Here is a 24,965-nt window from a genome sequence, read left to right on the forward strand (position 1 = left end):
TCATCTTTTCTCTTTTCTTTTCTTTTCTCTTTTCTCTTTTCCCTTCTTTTCTCTTCTTTTTTTTCTCTTTTGTCTTTTCTCCTTTTCTCTTCTTTTCTCTTCTTTTCTCTTTTCTCTTCTTTTCCCTTCTTTTCTCATTTCTATTTCCTCTTTTCTCTTTTCTCATCTTTTCTCTTTTCTATTTTCCTTTCTCTTCTTTCCTCTTCTTTTCCGTTTTCTCTTCTTTTCCCTTTTCACTTTTGTTTTTCTCTTTTTGTTCCTCATTTCTCTTTTCTCTATTCTGTTCTTTTCTCATCATTTGCATTTTCTCTTCTTTTCTCTTTTCTCTTTTCTCTTTTACCTTATTTTCTATTCTTTTCTTTTCTCTTTTCTGTTTTCACTTTTCCCTTCTCTTCTGTTTTCTCTTTTCTCTTTTCTGTTCTTTTCTTTTCTCGTTTCTCTTTTCTCTTTTCCCTTCTTTTCTCTTTTTTTCTTTTCTCTTTTCTCTTTTCACTTTTCTCCTCTTTTCTCTTTTCTCTTTTTCCCCTTCTTTTGTCATGTCTCTTTCCCCTTTTCTCTTCTTTTCTCATTTCTCTTTTCTCTTCTTTTCTCTGTTCTCTTCTTTTCGCTTCCCTCTTTTCTCTTTTTTGGTTTGTCACTTCTTTTCTCTTTTCTCTCTTCTCTTCTTTTCTCTTCTATTCTCTTCTTTTCTCTTTTCTCTTCTTTTCCCTTCTGCTATTTCTATTTCCCCTTTTTTCTTCTCTCTTTTCTCTTCTTTTCTCTTTTCTAATTTCTTTTCTCTTCTTTCCTCTTCTTTTCTGTTTTCTCTTCTGTTCTCTTTTCTCTTTTATCTTTTCGCTTATTTACTCTTGTCTCTTTTCATTTCACTTCTTTTCTCTTCTTTTCTATTGTCTCTTCGTTTCTCTTTTCTCTTCTTTTCTCTTTTTTTCACTTTTCTCTTCTTTTCTTTTTTTCTCTTTTGTTTTCTCTTCTTTTCTCTTTTCTCTTCTTTTCTCTTTTCTATTTTCTTTTCACTTCATTCCTCTTCTTTTCTGTTTTGTCTTCTTTTCTCTTTTCACTTTTCTTGTTCTCTTTTTTTCTCATTTCTCTTCTTTTCTCTTTTCTCTTTTCATTTTTCTTCTTTTCTCTTCTCTTCTCTTTTCTCTTCATTTCTCTTCACTTTTCTCTTATTTTCTCTTCTTTTGTTTTTTCTCTTTTCTTTTCTCTTCTTTTCTCTTTGCTCTTTTCTCAATAGTCTTCTTTTCTCTTCTTATCTCTTTTCTCTTCTTTTCTCTTTTCACTTTTCTCTTTTCTCTTTTCTCTCCTTTTCTATTTTCTCGTTTTTCTCTTCTTTTCTCTTTTCTCTTCATCTCTTCTTGTCTCTTTTCTATTCTTTTCTATTTTCTCTTCTTTTCTCTTTTTTCTTTTCGCTTCGTTTCCCTTTTCCCTTTTCTCTTCTCTCTTCTTTACACTTTTCTCTTTTCTTTTCTCTTCTTTCTCTTTTCTCTTCTTTTCTCTTTTTTCTTCTTTTCTCTTATCTCTTTTCTTTCCTTTTCTCTTTGCTCTTTTCTCAATAGTCTTCTTTTCTCTTCTTATCTCTTTTCTCTTCTTTTCTCTTTTCACTTTTCTCTTTTCTTTTCTCTTCATGTCTCTTCTTATCTTTTTTCTTTTCCTTTCTCTTTTCTCTTTTATCTTCTTTTCCCTTCTTCTCTCATATCTCTTTCATCTTTCCTCTTATTTTCTCTTTTCTCTTTTAAATTCGTTTCTCTTTTCTCTTTTCTCTTCTTTTCTCTTTTTTGTTTTGTCTTCTTTCCTCTTCTTTTCTTTTTTCTCTTTCCTTTTCCGTTCTTTTCTCTTGTTTTCTCTTTTCTCTCCTTTTCTATTTTTTCTTTTCACTTCTTTTCTCATCTTTTCCCTTTTCTCTTTTCTCTTCATTTCGCTGTTGTCTTCTTTTCTCTTTAGTCTTTTCTCTTTACTATTCTTTTCTCTTTTCTCGTTCTCTTCGTTTCTCTTTTCTCTTCGTTTCTCCTTTCTCTTTTCTCATTTCTCATCTTCTTTTCTCTTCTCTTCTTTTCTTTTTTTTCTTTTCTTTTCTCTTCTTTTCTCTTTTCTCTTCTTTTCTCTTTTCTCTTTTCTCTTTTGTCTTCTTGTCTCTTTTCTCTCCTTTCCTATTTTCTCTTTTCACTTCTTTTCTCCTATCTCTTTTATTCTCTTCGTTTCTCTTTTCTCTTTTCACTTCTTTTATCTTTTCTGTTTTCTCTTCTTTTCTCTATTCTCTTCTTTTCTCTTTCCTCTTTACGCGTCATTTCTCTTTTCTCTTCTCCCTTCTTTACGCTTTTCTCTCTTCTTTTCTCTCCCTTTCTCTTCTTTTCTCTTTTCTCTCCTTTTCTATTTTATCTTTTCAATTCTTTTCTCTTCTTTCCTTTTTTCTCTCTTTTCTCTTCTTTTCTCTTTTCCCTTCTTTAATCTTTTCTCTTTTCTCTTCATCTCTTCTTGTCTCTTTTCTATTCTTTTCTGTTTTCTCTTCTTTTCTCTTATCTCTTCTTTACACTTTTCTCTTTTCTTTTCTCTTCTTTCTCTTCTCTCTTCTTTTCGCTTTTGTCTCTTCTTTTCTCTTCTTTACTCTTTACTCTTCTTTACCCTTCTTTTCTCATTTCTATTTCCTCTTTTCTGTTTTCTCATCTTTTCTCTTTTCTATTTTCCTTTCTCTTCTTTCCTCTTCTTTTCTGTTTTCTCTTCTTTTCTCTTTTCATTTTAGCTCTCTTTTTTTCTAGTTTCTCTTCTTTTCTCTTTTCTCATTTCTCTTTTCCCTTATATTCTCTTCTTTTCTTTTGTCTTTTCTCTTTTCACTTTTCTCTTCTTTTGTCTTTTCTCTTTTTTCCCTATTTTTCTCATGTCTCTTTCCTCTTTTCTCTTCTTTTCTCCTTTCTCTTTTCTCTTCTTTTCTCTTTTCTCTTCTTTTCGCTTTTCTCTTTTCTCTTTTTTGTCTTTTCTCTTCTTTTCACTTTTCTCTCTTCTCTTCTTTTCTCTTCTTTTCTCTTTGCTCTTCTTTTCCCTTCTTTTCTCATTTCTATTTCCTGTTTTCTCTTTTCTCTTTTCTCATCTATTCTCTTTTCTATTTTCCTTTCTCTTCTTTCCTCTCCTTTTCTCTTTTCTCTTTTCTCTATTGTCTTCTTTTCTCTTTTCTCTTTTCTCTCCTTTTCTATTTTTTCTTTTCACTACTTTTCTCTTCTTTTCTGTTTTCTCTTCTTTTCTCTTCTTTTCTTTTTTTCTCTTTTCTTTTTTCTTCTTTTCCCTTCTTTATCATTTCTATTTCCTGTTTTCTCTTTTCTCTTTTCTCATCTATTCTCTTTTCTATTTTCCTTTCTCTTCTTTCCTCTTCTTTTCTCTTTTCTCTTTTCTCTATTGTCTTCTTTTCTCTTTTCTCTTTTCGCTCCTTTTCTATTTTCTCTTTTCACTACTTTTCCCTTCTTTTCTCTTTTTTCTTTTCTCTTTTCTCTTTTCACTTTTCTCTTCTTTTCTCTTTTCCCTTTTTTCCCATGTTTTGTCATGTCTCTTTCCTCTTCTTTTTCCTTTCTCTTTTCTCTTCTTTTCTCTTTCCTCTTCTTTTCGCTTTCCTCTTTTCTCTTTTTTGTCTTTTCACTTCTTTTCTCTTCTTTTCTCTTTTCTCTTTTCTCTTCTTTTCTCTTCTATTCGCTTCTTTTCTCTTTTCTCTTCTTTTCCCATCTGTTCTCATTTCTATTTTCTCTTTTCTCTTCTCTCTTTTCTCTACTTTTCTCTTTTCTATTTTCTTTTCTCTTCTTTCCTTTTCTTTTCTGTTTTCTCTTCTTTTCTCTTTTCACTTTTCTTTTTCTCTTTTTTTCTCATTTCTCTTCTCTCTTTTCTCTTATTTACTCTTTTCTCTTTTCATTTTTCATTTTTTTTCTCTTTTATTCTAGTTTCTCTTCTTTTCTCTTTTCTCATTTCTCTTTTCCCTTATATTCTCTTCTTTTCTTTTCTCTTTTCTCTTTTCACTTTTCTCTTCTTTAGTCTTTTCTCTTTTTTCCCTATTTTTCACATGTCTCTTTCCTCTTTTCTCTTCTTTTCTCCTTTCTCTTTTCTCTTCTTTTCTCGACTTTTCTCTTTGCTCTTCTTTTCCCTTCTTTTCTCATTTCTATTTCCTCTTTTCTCTTTTCTCATCTTTTCTCTTTTCTATTTTCCTTTCTCTTCTTTCCTCTTCTTTTCTCTTTTCTCTTTTCTCGATTGTCTTCTTTTCTCTTTTCTCTTTTCTCTCCTTTTCTATTTTCTCTTTTCACTACTTTTCTCTTCTTTTCTGTTTTCTCTTCTTTACTCTTCTTTTCTTTTTTCTCTTTTCTTTTCTCTTCTTTTGTCTTTTCTCTTGTTTTCTCTTTTCTCATCTTTTCTCTTTTCTATTTTCCTTTCTCTTCTTTCCTCTTCTTTTCTCTTTTCTCTTTTCTCGATTGTCTTCTTTTCTCTTTTCTCTTTTCTCTCCTTTTCTATTTTCTCTTTTCACTAAGTTTCTCTTCTTTTCTCTTTTCCCCTTTATTCTCTTTTTTCTCTTTTCCCTTTTCTCTTCCTTTCTTTTTTCTTCTTTACTCTTTTCTCTTCTTTTCAGTTTTCTCTTTTCTTTTCTCATTTCGCTTTTCTCTATGCTGTTCTTTTCTCATCATTTCTCTATTCTCTTCTTTTCTCTATTCTCTTTTCTCTTTTCCCTTCTTTTCTCTTTTTTCTTTTCTCTTTTCTCTTTTCACTTTTCTCTTCTTTTCTCTTTTCTCTTTTTCCCATCTTTTGTCATGTCTCTTTCCTCTTCTTTTTCCTTTCTCTTTTCTCTTCTTTTCTCTTTTCTCTTCTTTCGCTTTCCTCTTTTCTCTTTTTTGTCTTTTCACTTCTTTTCTCTTCTTTTCTCTTTTCCCTTTTCTCTTCTTTTCTCTTCTATTCGCTTCTTTTCTCTTTTCTCTTCTTTTCCCATCTGTTCTCATTTCTATTTTCTCTTTTCTCTTCTCTCTTTTCTCTTCTTTTCTCTTTTCTATTTTCTTTTCTCTTCTTTCCTTTTCTTTTCTTTTTTCTCTTCTTTTCTCTTTTCACTTTTCTTTTTCTCTTTTTTTCTCATTTCTCTTCTCTCTTTTCTCTTATTTACTCTTTTCTCTTTTCATTTTTCATTTTTTTTCTCTTTTATTCTAGTTTCTCTACTTTTCTCTTTTGTCATTTCTCTTTTCCCTTATATTCTCTTCTTTTCTTTTCTCTTTTCTCTTTTCACTTTTCTCTTCTTTAGTCTTTTCTCTTTTTTCCCTATTTTTCACATGTCTCTTTCCTCTTTTCTCTTCTTTTCTCCTTTCTCTTTTCTCTTCTTTTCTCGACTTTTCTCTTTGCTCTTCTTTTCCCTTCTTTTCTCATTTCTATTTCCTCTTTTCTCTTTTCTCATCTTTTCTCTTTTCTATTTTCCTTTCTCTTCTTTCCTCTTCTTTTCTCTTTTCTCTTTTCTCGATTGTCTTCTTTTCTCTTTTCTCTTTTCTCTCCTTTTCTATTTTCTCTTTTCACTACTTTTCTCTTCTTTTCTGTTTTCTCTTCTTTACTCTTCTTTTCTTTTTTCTCTTTTCTTTTCTCTTCTTTTGTCTTTTCTCTTGTTTTCTCTTTTCTCATCTTTTCTCTTTTCTATTTTCCTTTCTCTTCTTTCCTCTTCTTTTCTCTTTTCTCTTTTCTCGATTGTCTTCTTTTCTCTTTTCTCTTTTCTCTCCTTTTCTATTTTCTCTTTTCACTAAGTTTCTCTTCTTTTCTCTTTTCCCCTTTATTCTCTTTTTTCTCTTTTCCCTTTTCTCTTCCTTTCTTTTTTCTTCTTTACTCTTTTCTCTTCTTTTCAGTTTTCTCTTTTCTTTTCTCATTTCGCTTTTCTCTATGCTGTTCTTTTCTCATCATTTCTCTATTCTCTTCTTTTCTCTATTCTCTTTTCTCTTTTCCCTTCTTTTCTCTTTTTTCTTTTCTCTTTTCTCTTTTCACTTTTCTCTTCTTTTCTCTTTTCTCTTTTTCCCATCTTTTGTCATGTCTCTTTCCTCTTCTTTTTCCTTTCTCTTTTCTCTTCTTTTCTCTTTTCTCTTCTTTCGCTTTCCTCTTTTCTCTTTTTTGTCTTTTCACTTCTTTTCTCTTCTTTTCTCTTTTCTCTTTTCTCTTCTTTTCTCTTCTATTCGCTTCTTTTCTCTTTTCTCTTCTTTTCCCATCTGTTCTCATTTCTATTTTCTCTTTTCTCTTCTCTCTTTTCTCTTCTTTTCTCTTTTCTATTTTCTTTTCTCTTCTTTCCTTTTCTTTTCTTTTTTCTCTTCTTTTCTCTTTTCACTTTTCTTTTTCTCTTTTTTTCTCATTTCTCTTCTCTCTTTTCTCTTATTTACTCTTTTCTCTTTTCATTTTTCATTTTTTTTCTCTTTTATTCTAGTTTCTCTACTTTTCTCTTTTGTCATTTCTCTTTTCCCTTATATTCTCTTCTTTTCTTTTCTCTTTTCTCTTTTCACTTTTCTCTTCTTTAGTCTTTTCTCTTTTTTCCCTATTTTTCACATGTCTCTTTCCTCTTTTCTCTTCTTTTCTCCTTTCTCTTTTCTCTTCTTTTCTCGACTTTTCTCTTTGCTCTTCTTTTCCCTTCTTTTCTCATTTCTATTTCCTCTTTTCTCTTTTCTCATCTTTTCTCTTTTCTATTTTCCTTTCTCTTCTTTCCTCTTCTTTTCTCTTTTCTCTTTTCTCGATTGTCTTCTTTTCTCTTTTCTCTTTTCTCTCCTTTTCTATTTTCTCTTTTCACTACTTTTCTCTTCTTTTCTGTTTTCTCTTCTTTACTCTTCTTTTCTTTTTTCTCTTTTGTTTTCTCTTCTTTTGTCTTTTCTCTTGTTTTCTCTTTTCTCATCTTTTCTCTTTTCTATTTTCCTTTCTCTTCTTTCCTCTTCTTTTCTCTTTTCTCTTTTCTCGATTGTCTTCTTTTCTCTTTTCTCTTTTCTCTCCTTTTCTATTTTCTCTTTTCACTAAGTTTCTCTTCTTTTCTCTTTTCCCCTTTATTCTCTTTTTTCTCTTTTCCCTTTTCTCTTCCTTTCTTTTTTTCTTCTTTACTCTTTTCTCTTCTTTTCAGTTTTCTCTTTTCTTTTCTCATTTCGCTTTTCTCTATGCTGTTCTTTTCTCATCATTTCTCTATTCTCTTCTTTTCTCTATTCTCTTTTCTCTTTTCCCTTCTTTTCTCTTCTTTTCTTTTCTCTTTTCTCTTTTCACTTTTCCCTTCTTTTCTGTTTTCTCTTTTCTCTTTTCTCTTCTTTTCTCTTTTCTCTTTTCTATTTTCCCTTCCTTTCTCTTTTTTCTTTTCTCTTTTCTCTTTTCACTTTTCTCTTCTTTTCTCTTTTCTCTTTTTTCCCTTTTTTTGTCATGTCTCTTTCCTCTTTCCTCTTCTTTTTTCCTTTCTCTTTTCTCTTCTTTTCTCTTTTCTCTTCTTTTCTCGTTTCTATTTTCTTTTCTCTTCTTTCCTTTTCTTTTCTGTTTTCTCTTCTTTTCTCTTTTCACTTTTCTTTTTCTCTTTTTTTCTCTTCTTTTCTCTTTTCTCTTCTTTTCTCTTTTCTCTTCTTTTCATTTTTCCCTTATTTTCTCTTCTTTTCTTTTTTCTCTTTTCTTTTCTCTTCTTTTCTCTTGTTTTCTCTTTTCTCTTCTTTTCTCTTTTTTCTTCTTTTCTCTTTTCTCTTTTCTCTCCTTTTCTATTTTCTCTTTTCACTTCTTTTCTCTTCTTTTATCTTTTCTCTTTTTTCTCTTCTTTTCTCTTTGCTCTTCTTTTATCTTTTCTCTTTTCTCTTCATCTCTTCTTGTCTCTTTTCTATTGTTTTCTATTTTCTCTTCTTTTCTCTTTTCTCTTTTCGCTGCGTTTCCCTTTTCCCTATTCTCTTCTCTCAGCTTTACCCTTTTCTCTTTTCTCTTTTCTCTTCTTTCTCTTTTCTCTTCCTTTCTCTTTTTCCTTCTTTTCTCTTTTCTCTTTTCTCTCTTTTCTCTTTTCTCAATAGTCTTCTTTTCTCTTCTTATCTCTTTTCTCTTCTTTTCTCTTTTCACTTTTCTCTTTTCTTATCTCTTCATTTCTCTTCTTATCTTTTTTCTTTTCCTTCAACTTTTCACTTTACTCTTCTTTTCCCTTCTTTTCTCATTTCTCCTTCGTCTTTCCTCTTATTTTCTCTTTTCTCTTTTAAATTCGTTTCTCTTTTCTCTTTTCTCTTATTTTCTCTTTTTTTCTTTTGTCTTCATTCCTCTTCTTTTTTTTCTCTTACCTTTTCTCATCTTTTCTCGTTTGTCTTGTTTTCTCTTTTCTCTTCCTTTCACTTTTCTCTTTTCTCTTTTCTTTTCTCTTCTTTTCTTTTTTATCTTTTCTTTTCTCCTGTTTTCTCTTCTTTTCTCTTATGACTTCTTTTCTCTTTTCTCTTTTGTATTCTTTTCTCTTTTCTCTCCTTTTCTATTTTCTCTTTTCACTTCTTTTCTCATCTTTTCTCTTTTCTCTTCATTTCTCTTTTCACTTCTTTACTCTTTTCTCTTCTTTTCTCTTTTATCTTCTTTACTCTTTTCTCTTCTATTCTCTTCTTTTCGCTTTTTTCTTACTTTCTCTATTCTTTTCTTTTCTCTTTTCCCTTTTCTCTTCTTTTCATATTTCTCTTCATTTCTCTGTTCTCCTCTTTTCTCTTTACTCTATTCTCTTTTCTCTTTTCTTTTCTTTTCTCTTTTCACTTTTCTCTTTGTTTCTCTTTTTTCTTCGTTTGTCCTTTCTCTTTTCTCATTTCTCATCTTCCTTTCTATCTCTTCTTTTCTCTTCTTTACGTTTTTTCACTTTTCTTTTCTCTTCTTTTCTCTTCTTTTCTCTTTTCTCTTTTATTATCTTCTTTTCTCATTTCTGTTTTGTCTTCTTTTCTCTTTTCTCTTCTCTCTCCTTTTCTATTTTCTCTTTTCACTTCTTTTCTCTTTTCTCTTTTATTCTCTTCTTTTCTCTTTTCTCTTTTCACTTCTTTTATCTTTTCTGTTTTCTCTTCTTTTCTCTTTTCACTTTTCTTTTTCTCTTTTTCTCTCTTCTTTTCTCTTTTCTCTTCTTTTCTCTTCTTTTCATTTTTCCCTTATTTTCTCTTCTTTTCTTTTTTCTCTTTTCTTTTCTCTTCTTTTCTCTTGTTTTCTCTTTTCTCTTCTTTTCTCTTTTTTCTTCTTTTCTCTTTTCTCTTTTCTCTCCTTTTCTATTTTCTCTTTTCACTTCTTTTCTCTTCTTTTCTCTTTTCTCTTTTTTCTCTTCTTTTCTCTTTGCTCTTCTTTTATCTTTTCTCTTTTCTCTTCATCTCTTCTTGTCTCTTTTCTATTGTTTTCTATTTTCTCTTCTTTTCTCTTTTCTCTTTTCGCTGCGTTTCCCTTTTCCCTATTCTCTTCTCTCTGCTTTACCCTTTTCTCTTTTCTCTTTTCTCTTCTTTCTCTTTTCTCTTCCTTTCTCTTTTTCCTTCTTTTCTCTTTTCTCTTTTCTCTCTTTTCTCTTTTCTCAATAGTCTTCTTTTCTCTTCTTATCTCTTTTCTCTTCTTTTCTCTTTTCACTTTTCTCTTTTCTTTTCTCTTCATTTCTCTTCTTATCTTTTTTCTTTTCCTTCAACTTTTCACTTTACTCTTCTTTTCCCTTCTTTTCTCATTTCTCCTTCGTCTTTCCTCTTATTTTCTCTTTTCTCTTTTAAATTCGTTTCTCTTTTCTCTTTTCTCTTATTTTCTCTTTTTTTCTTTTGTCTTCATTCCTCTTCTATTTTTTCTCTTACCTTTTCTCATCTTTTCTCGTTTGTCTTGTTTTCTCTTTTCTCTTCCTTTCACTTTTCTCTTTTCTCTTTTCTTTTCTCTTCTTTTCTTTTTTATCTTTTCTTTTCTCCTGTTTTCTCTTCTTTTCTCTTATGACTTCTTTTCTCTTTTCTCTTTTGTATTCTTTTCTCTTTTCTCTCCTTTTCTATTTTCTCTTTTCACTTCTTTTCTCATCTTTTCTCTTTTCTCTTCATTTCTCTTTTCACTTCTTTACTCTTTTCTCTTCTTTTCTCTTTTATCTTCTTTACTCTTTTCTCTTCTATTCTCTTCTTTTCGCTTTTTTCTTACTTTCTCTATTCTTTTCTTTTCTCTTTTCCCTTTTCTCTTCTTTTCATATTTCTCTTCATTTCTCTGTTCTCCTCTTTTCTCTTTACTCTATTCTCTTTTCTCTTTTCTTTACTTTTCTCTTTTCTCTTTTCATTTTTCTTCTTTTCTCTTCGTTTGTCCTTTCTCTTTTCTCGTTTCTCATCTTCTTTTCTTTTCTCTTCTTTTCTTTTTTTCTCTTTTCTTTTCTCTTCTTTTCTCTTCTTTTCTCTTTTCTCTTTTATTCTCTTCTTTTCTCTTTTCTCTTTTGTCTTCTTTTCTCTTTTCTCTTTTCTCTCCTTTTCTATTTTCTCTTTTCACTTCGTTTCTCTTTTCTCTTTTATTCTCTTCTTTTCTCTTTTTTCTTTTTGCTTCATTTCTTTTTTCTCTTCTCTCTTCTTTTCGCTTTTGTCTCTTCTTTTCTCTTCTTTACTCTTTACTCTTCTTTACCCTTCTTTTCTCATTTCTATTTCCTCTTTTCTGTTTTCTCATCTTTTCTCTTTTCTATTTTCCTTTCTCTTCTTTCCTCTTCTTTTCTGTTTTCTCTTCTTTTCTCTTTTCGTTTTAGCTCTCTTTTTTTCTAGTTTCTCTTCTTTTCTCTTTTCTCATTTCTCTTTTCCCTTATATTCTCTTCTTTTCTTTTGTCTTTTCTCTTTTCACTTTTCTCTTCTTTTGTCTTTTCTCTTTTTTCCCTATTTTTCTCATGTCTCTTTCCTCTTTTCTCTTCTTTTCTCCTTTCTCTTTTCTCTTCTTTTCTCTTTTCTCTTCTTTTCGCTTTTCTCTTTTCTCTTTTTTGTCTTTTCTCTTCTTTTCACTTTTCTCTCTTCTCTTCTTTTCTCTTCTTTTCTCTTTGCTCTTCTTTTCCCTTCTTTTCTCATTTCTATTTCCTGTTTTCTCTTTTCTCTTTTCTCATCTATTCTCTTTTCTATTTTCCTTTCTCTTCTTTCCTCTCCTTTTCTCTTTTCTCTTTTCTCGATTGTCTTCTTTTCTCTTTTCTCTTTTCTCTCCTTTTCTATTTTCTCTTTTCACTACTTTTCTCTTCTTTTCTGTTTTCTCTTCTTTTCTCTTCTTTTCTTTTTTTCTCTTTTCTTTTTTCTTCTTTTCCCTTCTTTATCATTTCTATTTCCTGTTTTCTCTTTTCTCTTTTCTCATCTATTCTCTTTTCTATTTTCCTTTCTCTTCTTTCCTCTTCTTTTCTCTTTTCTCTTTTCTCTATTGTCTTCTTTTCTCTTTTCTCTTTTCGCTCCTTTTCTATTTTCTCTTTTCACTACTTTTCCCTTCTTTTCTCTTTTTTCTTTTCTCTTTTCTCTTTTCACTTTTCTCTTCTTTTCTCTTTTCCCTTTTTTCCCATGTTTTGTCATGTCTCTTTCCTCTTCTTTTTCCTTTCTCTTTTCTCTTCTTTTCTCTTTTCTCTTCTTTTCGCTTTCCTCTTTTCTCTTTTTTGTCTTTTCACTTCTTTTCTCTTCTTTTCTCTTTTCTCTTTTCTCTTCTTTTCTCTTCTATTCGCTTCTTTTCTCTTTTCTCTTCTTTTCCCATCTGTTCTCATTTCTATTTTCTCTTTTCTCTTCTCTCTTTTCTCTACTTTTCTCTTTTCTATTTTCTTTTCTCTTCTTTCCTTTTCTTTTCTGTTTTCTCTTCTTTTCTCTTTTCACTTTTCTTTTTCTCTTTTTTTCTCATTTCTCTTCTCTCTTTTCTCTTATTTACTCTTTTCTCTTTTCATTTTTCATTTTTTTTCTCTTTTATTCTAGTTTCTCTTCTTTTCTCTTTTCTCATTTCTCTTTTCCCTTATATTCTCTTCTTTTCTTTTCTCTTTTCTCTTTTCACTTTTCTCTTCTTTAGTCTTTTCTCTTTTTTCCCTATTTTTCACATGTCTCTTTCCTCTTTTCTCTTCTTTTCTCCTTTCTCTTTTCTCTTCTTTTCTCGACTTTTCTCTTTGCTCTTCTTTTCCCTTCTTTTCTCATTTCTATTTCCTCTTTTCTCTTTTCTCATCTTTTCTCTTTTCTATTTTCCTTTCTCTTCTTTCCTCTTCTTTTCTCTTTTCTCTTTTCTCGATTGTCTTCTTTTCTCTTTTCTCTTTTCTCTCCTTTTCTATTTTCTCTTTTCACTACTTTTCTCTTCTTTTCTGTTTTCTCTTCTTTTCTTTTCTTTTCTTTTCTTTTTTTCTCTTTTCTTTTTTCTTCTTTTCCCTTCTTTTCTCATTTCTATTTCCTCTTTTCTCTTTCCTCTTTTCTCATCTTTTCTCCTTTCTCTTTTCTCTTCTTTTCTCTTTTCTCATCTTTTCTCTTTTCTATTTTCCTTTCTCTTCTTTCCTCTCCTTTTCTCTTTTCTCTTTTCTCGATTGTCTTCTTTTCTCTTTTCTCTTTTCTCGCCTTTTCTATTTTCTCTTTTCACTACTTTTCTCTTCTTTTCTGTTTTCTCTTCTTTTCTTTTTTTCTCTTTTCTTTTTTCTTCTTTTCCCTTCTTTTCTCATTTCTATTTCCTGTTTTCTCTTTTCTCTTTTCTCATCTATTCTCTTTTCTATTTTCCTTTCTCTTCTTTCCTCTTCTTTTCTCTTTTCTCTTTTCTCTATTGTCTTCTTTTCTCTTTTCTCTTTTCGCTCCTTTTCTATTTTCTCTTTTCACTACTTTTCCCTTCTTTTCTCTTTTTTCTTTTCTCTTTTCTCTTTTCACTTTTCTCTTCTTTTCTCTTTTCTCTTTTTCCCATCTTTTGTCATGTCTCTTTCCTCTTCTTTTTCCTTTCTCTTTTCTCTTCTTTTCTCTTTTCTCTTCTTTTCGCTTTCCTCTTTTCTCTTTTTTGTCTTTTCACTTCTTTTCTGTTCTTTTCTCTTTTCTCTTTTCTCTTCTTTTCTCTTCTATTCGCTTCTTTTCTCTTTTCTCTTCTTTTCCCATCTGTTCTCATTTCTATTTTCTCTTTTCTCTTCTCTCTTTTCTCTTCTTTTCTCTTTTCTATTTTCTTTTCTCTTCTTTCCTTTTCTTTTCTGTTTTCTCTTCTTTTCTCTTTTCACTTTTCTTTTTCTCTTTTTTTCTCATTTCTCTTCTCTCTTTTCTCTTATTTACTCTTTTCTCTTTTCATTTTTCATTTTTTTTCTCTTTTATTCTAGTTTCTCTACTTTTCTCTTTTGTCATTTCTCTTTTCCCTTATATTCTCTTCTTTTCTTTTCTCTTTTCTCTTTTCACTTTTCTCTTCTTTAGTCTTTTCTCTTTTTTCCCTATTTTTCACATGTCTCTTTCCTCTTTTCTCTTCTTTTCTCCTTTCTCTTTTCTCTTCTTTTCTCGACTTTTCTCTTTGCTCTTCTTTTCCCTTCTTTTCTCATTTCTATTTCCTCTTTTCTCTTTTCTCATCTTTTCTCTTTTCTATTTTCCTTTCTCTTCTTTCCTCTTCTTTTCTCTTTTCTCTTTTCTCGATTGTCTTCTTTTCTCTTTTCTCTTTTCTCTCCTTTTCTATTTTCTCTTTTCACTACTTTTCTCTTCTTTTCTCTTTTCCCCTTTATTCTCTTTTTTCTCTTTTCCCTTTTCTCTTCCTTTCTTTTTTTCTTCTTTACTCTTTTCTCTTCTTTTGTCTTTTCTCTTGTTTTCTCTTTTCTCATCTTTTCTCTTTTCTATTTTCCTTTCTCTTCTTTCCTCTTCTTTTCTCTTTTCTCTTTTCTCGATTGTCTTCTTTTCTCTTTTCTCTTTTCTCTCCTTTTCTATTTTCTCTTTTCACTAAGTTTCTCTTCTTTTCTCTTTTCCCCTTTATTCTCTTTTTTCTCTTTTCCCTTTTCTCTTCCTTTCTTTTTTTCTTCTTTACTCTTTTCTCTTCTTTTCAGTTTTCTCTTTTCTTTTCTCATTTCGCTTTTCTCTATGCTGTTCTTTTCTCATCATTTCTCTATTCTCTTCTTTTCTCTATTCTCTTTTCTCTTTTCCCTTCTTTTCTCTTCTTTTCTTTTCTCTTTTCTCTTTTCACTTTTCCCTTCTTTTCTGTTTTCTCTTTTCTCTTTTCTCTTCTTTTCTCTTTTCTCTTTTCTATTTTCCCTTCTTTTCTCTTTTTTCTTTTCTCTTTTCTCTTTTCACTTTTCTCTTCTTTTCTCTTTTCTCTTTTTTCCCTTTTTTTGTCATGTCTCTTTCCTCTTTCCTCTTCTTTTTTCCTTTCTCTTTTCTCTTCTTTTCTCTTTTCTCTTCTTTTCTCGTTTCTATTTTCTTTTCTCTTCTTTCCTTTTCTTTTCTGTTTTCTCTTCTTTTCTCTTTTCACTTTTCTTTTTCTCTTTTTTTCTCTTCTTTTCTCTTTTCTCTTCTTTTCTCTTTTCTCTTCTTTTCATTTTTCCCTTATTTTCTCTTCTTTTCTTTTTTCTCTTTTCTTTTCTCTTCTTTTCTCTTGTTTTCTCTTTTCTCTTCTTTTCTCTTTTTTCTTCTTTTCTCTTTTCTCTTTTCTCTCCTTTTCTATTTTCTCTTTTCACTTCTTTTCTCTTCTTTTCTCTTTTCTCTTTTTTCTCTTCTTTTCTCTTTGCTCTTCTTTTATCTTTTCTCTTTTCTCTTCATCTCTTCTTGTCTCTTTTCTATTGTTTTCTATTTTCTCTTCTTTTCTCTTTTCTCTTTTCGCTGCGTTTCCCTTTTCCCTATTCTCTTCTCTCAGCTTTACCCTTTTCTCTTTTCTCTTTTCTCTTCTTTCTCTTTTCTCTTCCTTTCTCTTTTTCCTTCTTTTCTCTTTTCTCTTTTCTCTCTTTTCTCTTTTCTCAATAGTCTTCTTTTCTCTTCTTATCTCTTTTCTCTTCTTTTCTCTTTTCACTTTTCTCTTTTCTTATCTCTTCATTTTTCTTCTTATCTTTTTTCTTTTCCTTCAACTTTTCACTTTACTCTTCTTTTCCCTTCTTTTCTCATTTCTCCTTCGTCTTTCCTCTTATTTTCTCTTTTCTCTTTTAAATTCGTTTCTCTTTTCTCTTTTCTCTTATTTTCTCTTTTTTTCTTTTGTCTTCATTCCTCTTCTTTTTTTTCTCTTACCTTTTCTCATCTTTTCTCGTTTGTCTTGTTTTCTCTTTTCTCTTCCTTTCACTTTTCTCTTTTCTCTTTTCTTTTCTCTTCTTTTCTTTTTTATCTTTTCTTTTCTCCTGTTTTCTCTTCTTTTCTCTTATGACTTCTTTTCTCTTTTCTCTTTTGTATTCTTTTCTCTTTTCTCTCCTTTTCTATTTTCTCTTTTCACTTCTTTTCTCATCTTTACTCTTTTCTCTTCTTTTCTCTTTTATCTTCTTTACTCTTTTCTCTTCTATTCTCTTCTTTTCGCTTTTTTCTTACTTTCTCTATTCTTTTCTTTTCTCTTTTCCCTTTTCTCTTCTTTTCATATTTCTCTTCATTTCTCTGTTCTCCTCTTTTCTCTTTACTCTATTCTCTTTTCTCTTTTCTTTTCTTTTCTCTTTTCACTTTTCTCTTTGTTTCTCTTTTTTCTTCGTTTGTCCTTTCTCTTTTCTCATTTCTCATCTTCCTTTCTATCTCTTCTTTTCTCTTCTTTACGTTTTTTCACTTTTCTTTTCTTTTCTTTTCTCTTCTTTTCTCTTTTCTCTTTTATTATCTTCTTTTCTCATTTCTGTTTTGTCTTCTTTTCTCTTTTCTCTTCTCTCTCCTTTTCTATTTTCTCTTTTCACTTCTTTTCTCTTTTCTCTTTTATTCTCTTCTTTTCTCTTTTCTCTTTTCACTTCTTTTATCTTTTCTGTTTTCTCTTCTTTTCTCTCTTCTCTTCTTTTCTCTTTTCTCTTTTCGATTCATTTCTCTTTTCTCTTTTCTCTTCTCTCTTTTTTCGCTTTTCTCTCTTCTTTTTACTTCTTTTCTCTTTTCTCTTCTTTTCCCTTCTTTCCTCATTTCTATGTCCTCTTTTCTCTTTTCTCTTCTTTTCTCTTTTCTATTATCCTTTCTCTTCTTTCCTCTTCTTTTCTGTTTTCTCTTCTTTTCTCTTTTCATTTTTCTTTTTCTCTTTTTTTCTCGTTTCTCTTCTTTTCTCTTTCTCATTTTTCTTTTCCCTTATTTTCACTTCTTTTCTTTTCTCTTTTCTCTTCTTTTGTCTTTTCTCTTTTTTCCCTATTTTTCTCATGTCTCTTTCCACTTTTCACTTCTTTTCTCCTTGCTCTTTTCTCTTCTTTTCTCTTTTCTCCTCTTTTCGCTTTTCTCTTTTCTCTTTTTTCTCTTTTCTCTTCTTTTCACTTTTCTCTCTTCTCTTCTTTTCTATTTGCTCTTCTTTTCCCTTCTTTTCTCATTTCTGTTTCCTGTTTTCTCTTTTCTCTTCTTTTCTACATAGAACATAGAACATAGAAGAATACAGCGCAGTACAGGCCCTTCGGCCCTCAATGTTTCACCGATCAAAGCCCACCTAACCTACACTCACCCACCATCCTCCATATACCTATCCAATGCCCATTAAAATACCCATAAAGAGGGAGAGTCCACTACTGCAACTGGCAGGGCATTCCATGAACTTACGACTCGCTGAGTGAAGAACCTACCCCTAACATCAGTCCTATATCTACCCCCCCTTAATTTAAAGCTATGCCCCCTTGTAATAGCTGACTCCATACGTGGAAAAAAGTTCTCACTGTCAACCCTATCTAACCCCCTAATCATCTTATACACCTCTATCAAGTCACCCCTAAACCTTCTTTTCTCCAATGAAAACAACCCCAAGTGCCTCAGCCTTTCCTCATAGGATCTTCCTACCGTACCAGGCAACATCCTGGTAAACTTCCTCTGCACCCATTCCAGTGCCTCCACATCCTTCCTATAGTACGGCGACCAAAACTGCACACAATATTCCAGATGCGGCTGCACCAGAGTCTTATACAACTGCAGCATGACCTCAGGACTCCGGAACTCAATTCCTCTACCAATAAAAGCCAGTACGCCATATGCCTTCTTCACTGCACTATTTACCTGGGTGGCAACTTTCAGAGATCTGTGTACATGGACACCAAGATCCCTCTGCTCTTCCACACTACCAAGTAGTCTACCATTAGCCCAGTAATCCATCTTTTCATTACTCTTACCAAAGTGAATCACCTCACACTTAGCTACATTGAACTCCATTTGCCACCTTTCTGCCCAGCTCTGCAGCTTCTCTATATCCCGCTGTAACCTGCCATATCCTTCCTCACTGTCTACAACTCCTCCGACTTTAGTATCATCCGCAAACTTGCTCACCCAACCTTCTAACCCATCCTCCAGGTCGTTTATAAAAATGACAAACAGCAATGGTCCCAAAACAGATCCTTGCGGAACACCGCTAGTGACGGCACTCCAAGATGAACCTTTGTCATCAACTACTACCCTCTGTCTTCTTCCAGCCAGCCAATTCCTAATCCAAACCTCCAACTCACCCTCAATGCCATATCTCTGTATTTTCTGCAGTAGCCTACCATGGGGGACCTTATCAAACGCCTTACTAAAATCCATATATACCACATCTACCACTTTCCCCTCATCTACCTCCTTAGTCACCTTCTCTTTTCTCTCCTTTTCTCTTTTCTATTTTCCTTTCTCTTCTTTCCTCTTCTTTTCTGTTTCCTCTTCTTTTCTCTTTTCACTTTTCTTTTTCTCTTTTTTTTTCTCGTTTCTCTTCTTTTCCCTTTTCTCTTCTTTATTCTTTTCTCTTATCATTTCTCTTCTTTTTCTCTTTTCATTTTTCTTTTACTCTTTTTTTCTCATTTCCCTTCTTTTCTCTTTTCTCTTTTCTCTTATTTACTCTTTTCCCATATCATTTCTCATCTTTTCTCTTCTTTTCTCTTTTCTCTTCTTTTCTCTTTTGTCTTCTTTTCTCTTTTCTGTTTTCTCTTTTGTCTTCTTTTCTTTTTTTCTCTATTCTTTTCGCTCGTTTTCTCTTCTTTTCTCTTTTCACTTCTTTTCTCTTTTGTCTTCTTTTCTCTGTTCTCTTTTCTCTCCTTTTCTATTTTCACTTTTCAATTCGTTTCTCTTCTTTTCACTTTTCTCTTTTCTTTTCTCTTCCTTTCTCTCCTTTTCTCTTTTCTTTTCCTTTCTCTTTTCTCTTTTCTCTTCTGTTCCCTTCTTTTCTCATTTCTCTTTCATCTTTTCTCTTATTTTCACTTTTCTCTTTTAAATTCGTTTCTCTTTTCTCTTTTCTCTTCTTTTCTCTTTTCTCTTCCTCCCAATTTTGTCTTCTTGTCTCTTTTCTCTTTTCTCTTCTTTTCTCTTTTCTCTTCTTTTATCTTTTGTATTCTTTTCACTTTTCTCTTCTTTCCTCTTCTTTTCATTTTTTCTCTTTACTTTTTGCTTCTTTTCTCTTCTTTTCTCTTTTCTCTTTTATTCTCTTCTTTTCTCTTTTCTCTTTTCTCTTCTTTTCTCTTTTTTCTTCTTTTCTCTTCGTTCCCTTTTCTCTCATTTTCTCTTATCTCTTTTCTCTGTTGTCTTCTTTTCTCTTCTTTTCTCTTTTCTCTACTTTTCTCTTTTCTCTTTTCTCTCCTTTTCTATTTTCTCTTTTCGCTTTTTTCTCTTCTTTTCACTTTTATCTTTTCTCTTCCTTTATCTTTTCTCTTTTCTCTTCTTTACTTTTTTCTCTTTTCTCTTCTTTTCTCTTTTTTGTTTACATTTCACTTCTTTCCTCAACTTGTCTCTTTTCTCTTCTTTTCTATTTTCTCTTCTTTTCTCTTTTCTCTTTTCTCTTCTTTTCGCTCTTCTCTTCTTTTCTCTGTTCTCATTACTCTTTTCGCTTCGTTTCTATTTTCTCTTTTCTCTTCTCTCATCTTTTCACTTCTCTCTTTGCTTTTCTCTTCTTTCTCTTTTCTCTTCTTTTCTATTTTTCTTCTTTTCTCTTTTCTCTTTTCTCTCCTTTTCTCTTTTCTCTTTTCTCTATAGTCTTCTTTTCTCTTCTTATATCTTTTCTCTTCTTTTCTCTTTTCACTTTTCTCTTTTCTCTTCTTTTCTCTTTTCGGTTTTCCCTTTTCACTTCCTTTTTTTTCTCTTCTTTACTCTTTTCTCTATTGTTCAATTTTCTCTTTTCTTTTATCTTCTTCTCTCTTCTTATCTCTTCTCTTTTCCTTTCTCTTTTCTGTTTACTCTATTCTCTTCTTTTCTCATCTTTTCTCTTTTCTTTTCTTTTCTCTTTTCTCTTTTCCCTTCTTTTCTCTTCTTTTTTTTCTCTTTAGTCTTTTCTCCTTTTCTCTTCTTTTCTCTTCTTTTCCCTTCTTTTCTCATTTCTATTTCCTCTTTTCTCTTTTCTCATCTTTTCTCTTTTCTATTTTCCTTTCTCTTCTTTCCTCTTCTTTTCCGTTTTCTCTTCTTTTCCCTTTTCACTTTTGTTTTTCTCTTTTTGTTCATCATTTCTCTTTTCTCTATTCTGTTCTTTTCTCATCATTTGCATTTTCTCTTCTTTTCTCTTTTCTCTTTTCTCTTTTCTCTTTTACCTTATTTTCTATTCTTTTCTTTTCTCTTTTCTGTTTTCACTTTTCCCTTCTCTTCTGTTTTCTCTTTTCTCTTTTCTGTTCTTTTCTTTTCTCGTTTCTCTTTTCTCTTTTCCCTTCTTTTCTCTTTTATTCTTTTCTCTTTTCTCTTTTCACTTTTCTCCTCTTTTCTCTTTTCTCTTTTTCCCCTTCTTTTGTCATGTCTCTTTCCCCTTTTCTCTTCTTTTCTCATTTCTCTTTTCTCTTCTTTTCTCTGTTCTCTTCTTTTCGCTTCTCTCTTTTCTCTTTTTTGGTTTGTCACTTCTTTTCTCTTTTCTCTCTTCTCTTCTTTTCTCTTCTATTCTCTTCTTTTCTCTTTTCTCTTCTTTTCCCTTCTGTTATTTCTATTACCCCTTTTCTCTTCTCTCTTTTCTCTTCTTTTCTCTTTTCTATTTTCTTTTCTCTTCTTTCCTCTTCTTTTCTGTTTTCTCTTCTGTTCTCTTTTCTCTTTTCTCTTTTCGCTTATTTACTCTTTTCTCTTTTCATTTCACTTCTTTTCTCTTCTTTTCTATTGTCTCTTCGTTTCTCTTTTCTCTTCTTTTCTCTTTTCTGTTTTCCCTTTTCACTTCCTTTTTTTTCTCTTCTTTACTCTTTTCTCTATTGTTCAATTTTCTCTTTTCTTTTATCTTCTTCTCTCTTCTTATCTCTTCTCTTTTCCTTTCTCTTTTCTGTTTACTCTATTCTCTTCTTTTCTCATCTTTTCTCTTTTCTTTTCTTTTCTCTTTTCTCTTTTCCCTTCTTTTCTCTTCTTTTTTTTCTCTTTTGTCTTTTCTCCTTTTCTCTTCTTTTCTCTTCTTTTCTCTTTTCTCTTCTTTTCCCTTCTTTTCTCATTTCTATTTCCTCTTTTCTCTTTTCTCATCTTTTCTCTTTTCTATTTTCCTTTCTCTTCTTTCCTCTTCTTTTCCGTTTTCTCTTCTTTTCCCTTTTCACTTTTGTTTTTCTCTTTTTGTTCCTCATTTCTCTTTTCTCTATTCTGTTCTTTTCTCATCATTTGCATTTTCTCTTCTTTTCTCTTTTCTCTTTTCTCTTTTACCTTATTTTCTATTCTTTTCTTTTCTCTTTTCTGTTTTCACTTTTCCCTTCTCTTCTGTTTTCTCTTTTCTCTTTTCTGTTCTTTTCTTTTCTCGTTTCTCTTTTCTCTTTTCCCTTCTTTTCTCTTTTTTTCTTTTCTCTTTTCTCTTTTCACTTTTCTCCTCTTTTCTCTTTTCTCTTTTTCCCCTTCTTTTGTCATGTCTCTTTCCCCTTTTCTCTTCTTTTCTCATTTCTCTTTTCTCTTCTTTTCTCTGTTCTCTTCTTTTCGCTTCCCTCTTTTCTCTTTTTTGGTTTGTCACTTCTTTTCTCTTTTCTCTCTTCTCTTCTTTTCTCTTCTATTCTCTTCTTTTCTCTTTTCTCTTCTTTTCCCTTCTGCTATTTCTATTTCCCCTTTTCTCTTCTCTCTTTTCTCTTCTTTTCTCTTTTCTAATTTCTTTTCTCTTCTTTCCTCTTCTTTTCTGTTTTCTCTTCTGTTCTCTTTTCTCTTTTATCTTTTCGCTTATTTACTCTTGTCTCTTTTCATTTCACTTCTTTTCTCTTCTTTTCTATTGTCTCTTCGTTTCTCTTTTCTCTTCTTTTCTCTTTTTTTCACTTTTCTCTTCTTTTCTTTTTTTCTCTTTTGTTTTCTCTTCTTTTCTCGTTTCTCTTCTTTTCTCTTTTCTATTTTCTTTTCACTTCATTCCTCTTCTTTTCTGTTTTGTCTTCTTTTCTCTTTTCACTTTTCTTGTTCTCTTTTTTTCTCATTTCTCTTCTTTTCTCTTTTCTCTTTTCATTTTTCTTCTTTTCTCTTCTCTTCTCTTTTCTCTTCATTTCTCTTCACTTTTCTCTTATTTTCTCTTCTTTTGTTTTTTCTCTTTTCTTTTCTCTTCTTTTCTCTTTGCTCTTTTCTCAATAGTCTTCTTTTCTCTTCTTATCTCTTTTCTCTTCTTTTCTCTTTTCACTTTTCTCTTTTCTCTTTTCTCTCCTTTTCTATTTTCTCGTTTTTCTCTTCTTTTCTCTTTTCTCTTCATCTCTTCTTGTCTCTTTTCTATTCTTTTCTATTTTCTCTTCTTTTCTCTTTTTTCTTTTCGCTTCGTTTCCCTTTTCCCTTTTCTCTTCTCTCTTCTTTCCACTTTTCTCTTTTCTTTTCTCTTCTTTCTCTTTTCTCTTCTTTTCTCTTTTTTCTTCTTTTCTCTTATCTCTTTTCTTTCCTTTTCTCTTTGCTCTTTTCTCAATAGTCTTCTTTTCTCTTCTTATCTCTTTTCTCTTCTTTTCTCTTTTCACTTTTCTCTTTTCTTTTCTCTTCATGTCTCTTCTTATCTTTTTTCTTTTCCTTTCTCTTTTCTCTTTTATCTTCTTTTCCCTTCTTCTCTCATATCTCTTTCATCTTTCCTCTTATTTTCTCTTTTCTCTTTTAAATTCGTTTCTCTTTTCTCTTTTCTCTTCTTTTCTCTTTTTTGTTTTGTCTTCTTTCCTCTTCTTTTCTTTTTTCTCTTTCCTTTTCCGTTCTTTTCTCTTGTTTTCTCTTTTCTCTCCTTTTCTATTTTTTCTTTTCACTTCTTTTCTCATCTTTTCCCTTTTCTCTTTTCTCTTCATTTCGCTGTTGTCTTCTTTTCTCTTTAGTCTTTTCTCTTTACTATTCTTTTCTCTTTTCTCGTTCTCTTCGTTTCTCTTTTCTCTTCGTTTCTCCTTTCTCTTTTCTCATTTCTCATCTTCTTTTCTCTTCTCTTCTTTTCTTTTTTTTCTTTTCTTTTCTCTTCTTTTCTCTTTTCTCTTCTTTTCTCTTTTCTCTTTTCTCTTTTGTCTTCTTGTCTCTTTTCTCTCCTTTCCTATTTTCTCTTTTCACTTCTTTTCTCCTATCTCTTTTATTCTCTTCGTTTCTCTTTTCTCTTTTCACTTCTTTTATCTTTTCTGTTTTCTCTTCTTTTCTCTATTCTCTTCTTTTCTCTTTCCTCTTTACGCGTCATTTCTCTTTTCTCTTCTCCCTTCTTTACGCTTTTCTCTCTTCTTTTCTCTCCCTTTCTCTTCTTTTCTCTTTTCTCTCCTTTTCTATTTTATCTTTTCAATTCTTTTCTCTTCTTTCCTTTTTTCTCTCTTTTCTCTTCTTTTCTCTTTTCCCTTCTTTAATCTTTTCTCTTTTCTCTTCATCTCTTCTTGTCTCTTTTCTATTCTTTTCTGTTTTCTCTTCTTTTCTCTTATCTCTTCTTTACACTTTTCTCTTTTCTTTTCTCTTCTTTCTCTTTTCTCTTCTTTTCTCTTCTTTTCTGTTTGCTCTTCTTTTCCCTTCTTTTCTCATTTGTATTTCCTCTTTTCTCTTTTCTCTTTTCTTATCTTTCTCTTTTCTATTTTCCTTTCTCTTCTTCCCTCTTCTTTTCTGTTTTCTCTTCTGTTCTCTTTTCTCTTTTCTCTTTTCTTTTCTCTTCATGTCTCTTCTTATCTTTTTTCTTTTCCTTTCTCTTTTCTCGTTTATCTTCTTTTCCCTTCTTCTCTCGTATCTCTTTCGTCTTTCCTCATATTTTCTCTTTTCTCTTTAAAATTTGTTTCTCTTTTCTCTTCTTTTCTCTTTTTTCTTTTGTCTTCTTTCCTCTTCTTTTCTTTTTTCTCTTTCCCTTTCTCTTCTTTTCGCTTTTCTCTTGTTTTCTCTTTTCTCTTGTTTTCTCTTTTCTCTTCCTTTCACTTTTCTCTTATTTTCTCTTTTCTCTTTTCTTTTCTCTTCTTTACTTTTTTATCTTTTCTTTTCTCTTGTTTTCTCTTCTATTCTCTTATCACTTCTTTTCTCTTTTCTCTTTTCTCTCTTGTATTCTTTTCTCTTTTCTCTTTTCTCTCCTATTCTATTTTTTCTTTTCACTTCTTTTCTCATCTTTTCTCTTTTCTCTTTTCTCTTTTCTCTTCGTTTCTCTTTTCTCTTCGTTTCTCCTTTCTCTTTTCTCATTTCTCATCTTCTTTTCTCTTCTCTTCTTTTCTCTTCTTTTCTCTTTTCTCTTCTTTTCTCTTTTCTCTTTTCTCTTTTGTCTTCTTGTCTCTTTTCTCTCCTTTCCTATTTTCTCTTTTCACTTCTTTTCTCCTATCTCTTTTATTCTCTTCTTTTCTCTTTTCTCTTTTCACTTCTTTTATCTTTTCTGTTTTCTCTTCTTTTCTCTATTCTCTTCTTTTCTCTTTTCTCTTTCGCTTCATTTCTCTTTTCTCTTCTCTCTTCTTTTCGGTTTCCTCTCTTCTTTTCTCTCCCTTTCTCTTCTTTTCTCTTTTCTCTTCTTTTCCCTTCTTTTCTCATTTCTATTTTCCTTTCACTTTTCTCTTCTTTTCTCTTTTCTCTTTTCTTTTCTCTTCTTTTCTTTTTTATCTTTTCTTTTCTCTTGTTTTCTCTTCTATTCTCTTATCACTTCTTTTCTCTTTCCTCTTTTCTCTCTTGTATTCTTTTCTCTTTTCTCTCCTTTTCTATTTTATCTTTTCAATTCTTTTCTCTTCTTTTCTTTTTTCTCTCTTTTCTCTTCTTTTCTCTTTTCTCTTCTTTAATCTTTTCTCTTTTCTCTTCATCTCTTCTTGTCTCTTTTCTATTCTTTTCTGTTTTCTCTTCTTTTCTCTTTTTTCTTTTCGCTTCGTTTCCCTTTTCCCTTTTCTCTTCTCTCTTCTTTACACTTTTCTCTTTTCTTTTCTCTTCTTTCTCTTTTCTCTTCTTTTCTCTTCTTTTCTGTTCGCTCTTCTTTTCCCTTCTTTTCTCATTTGTATTTCCTCTTTTCTCTTTTCTCTTTTCTTATCTTTCCCTTTTCTATTTTCCTTTCTCTTCTTCCCTCTTCTTTTCTGTTTTCTCTTCTGTTCTCTTTTCTCTTTTCTCTTTTCTCTTGTTTTCTCTTTTTTCTTTTCTCTACTTTTCTCTTCTTTTCTCTTTTCTCTTCGTTTCTACTTTCTCTTTTCTCTTTTCTCTTCTTTTCACTTCTCTCTTTTCTCTTTTCCCTTCTTTTCTTTTCTTTTCTCTTTTCTCTTCTTTTCCCTTCTTTTCTCATTTCTCATTCCACTTTTCTCTTCTTTTATCGTTTCACTTTTAAATTCTTTTCTCTTTTCTCTTCTTTTCGCTTTTCTTTTTTCTCTTCTTTCCTCTTCTTTTCTTTTTTCACTTCTTTTCTCTTTTTACTTTTCTCTTCTTTTCTCTTTTCTCTTTTCTTTTCACTTCTTTTCTCTTTTCTCTTGTTTTCTCTTTTCTCTTCTTTTCTCTTTTCTCTTTTCTTTTCTCTTCTTTTCTTTTTTATCTTTTCTTTTCTCTTGTTTTCTCTTCTATTCTCTTATCACTTCTTTTCTCTTTTCTCTTTTCTCTCTTGTATTCTTTTCTCTTTTCTCTTTTCTCTCCTTTTCTATTTTTTCTTTTCACTTCTTTTCTCATCTTTTCTCTTTTCTCTTTTCTCTTCATTTCTCTTTTCACTTCTTTACTCTTTTCTCTTCTTTTCTCTTTTATCTTCTTTAC

Source organism: Chiloscyllium punctatum, chromosome 8, assembly GCF_047496795.1.
Source record: "Chiloscyllium punctatum isolate Juve2018m chromosome 8, sChiPun1.3, whole genome shotgun sequence".
In the NCBI taxonomy this organism is placed as follows: Eukaryota; Metazoa; Chordata; class Chondrichthyes; order Orectolobiformes; family Hemiscylliidae; genus Chiloscyllium; species Chiloscyllium punctatum.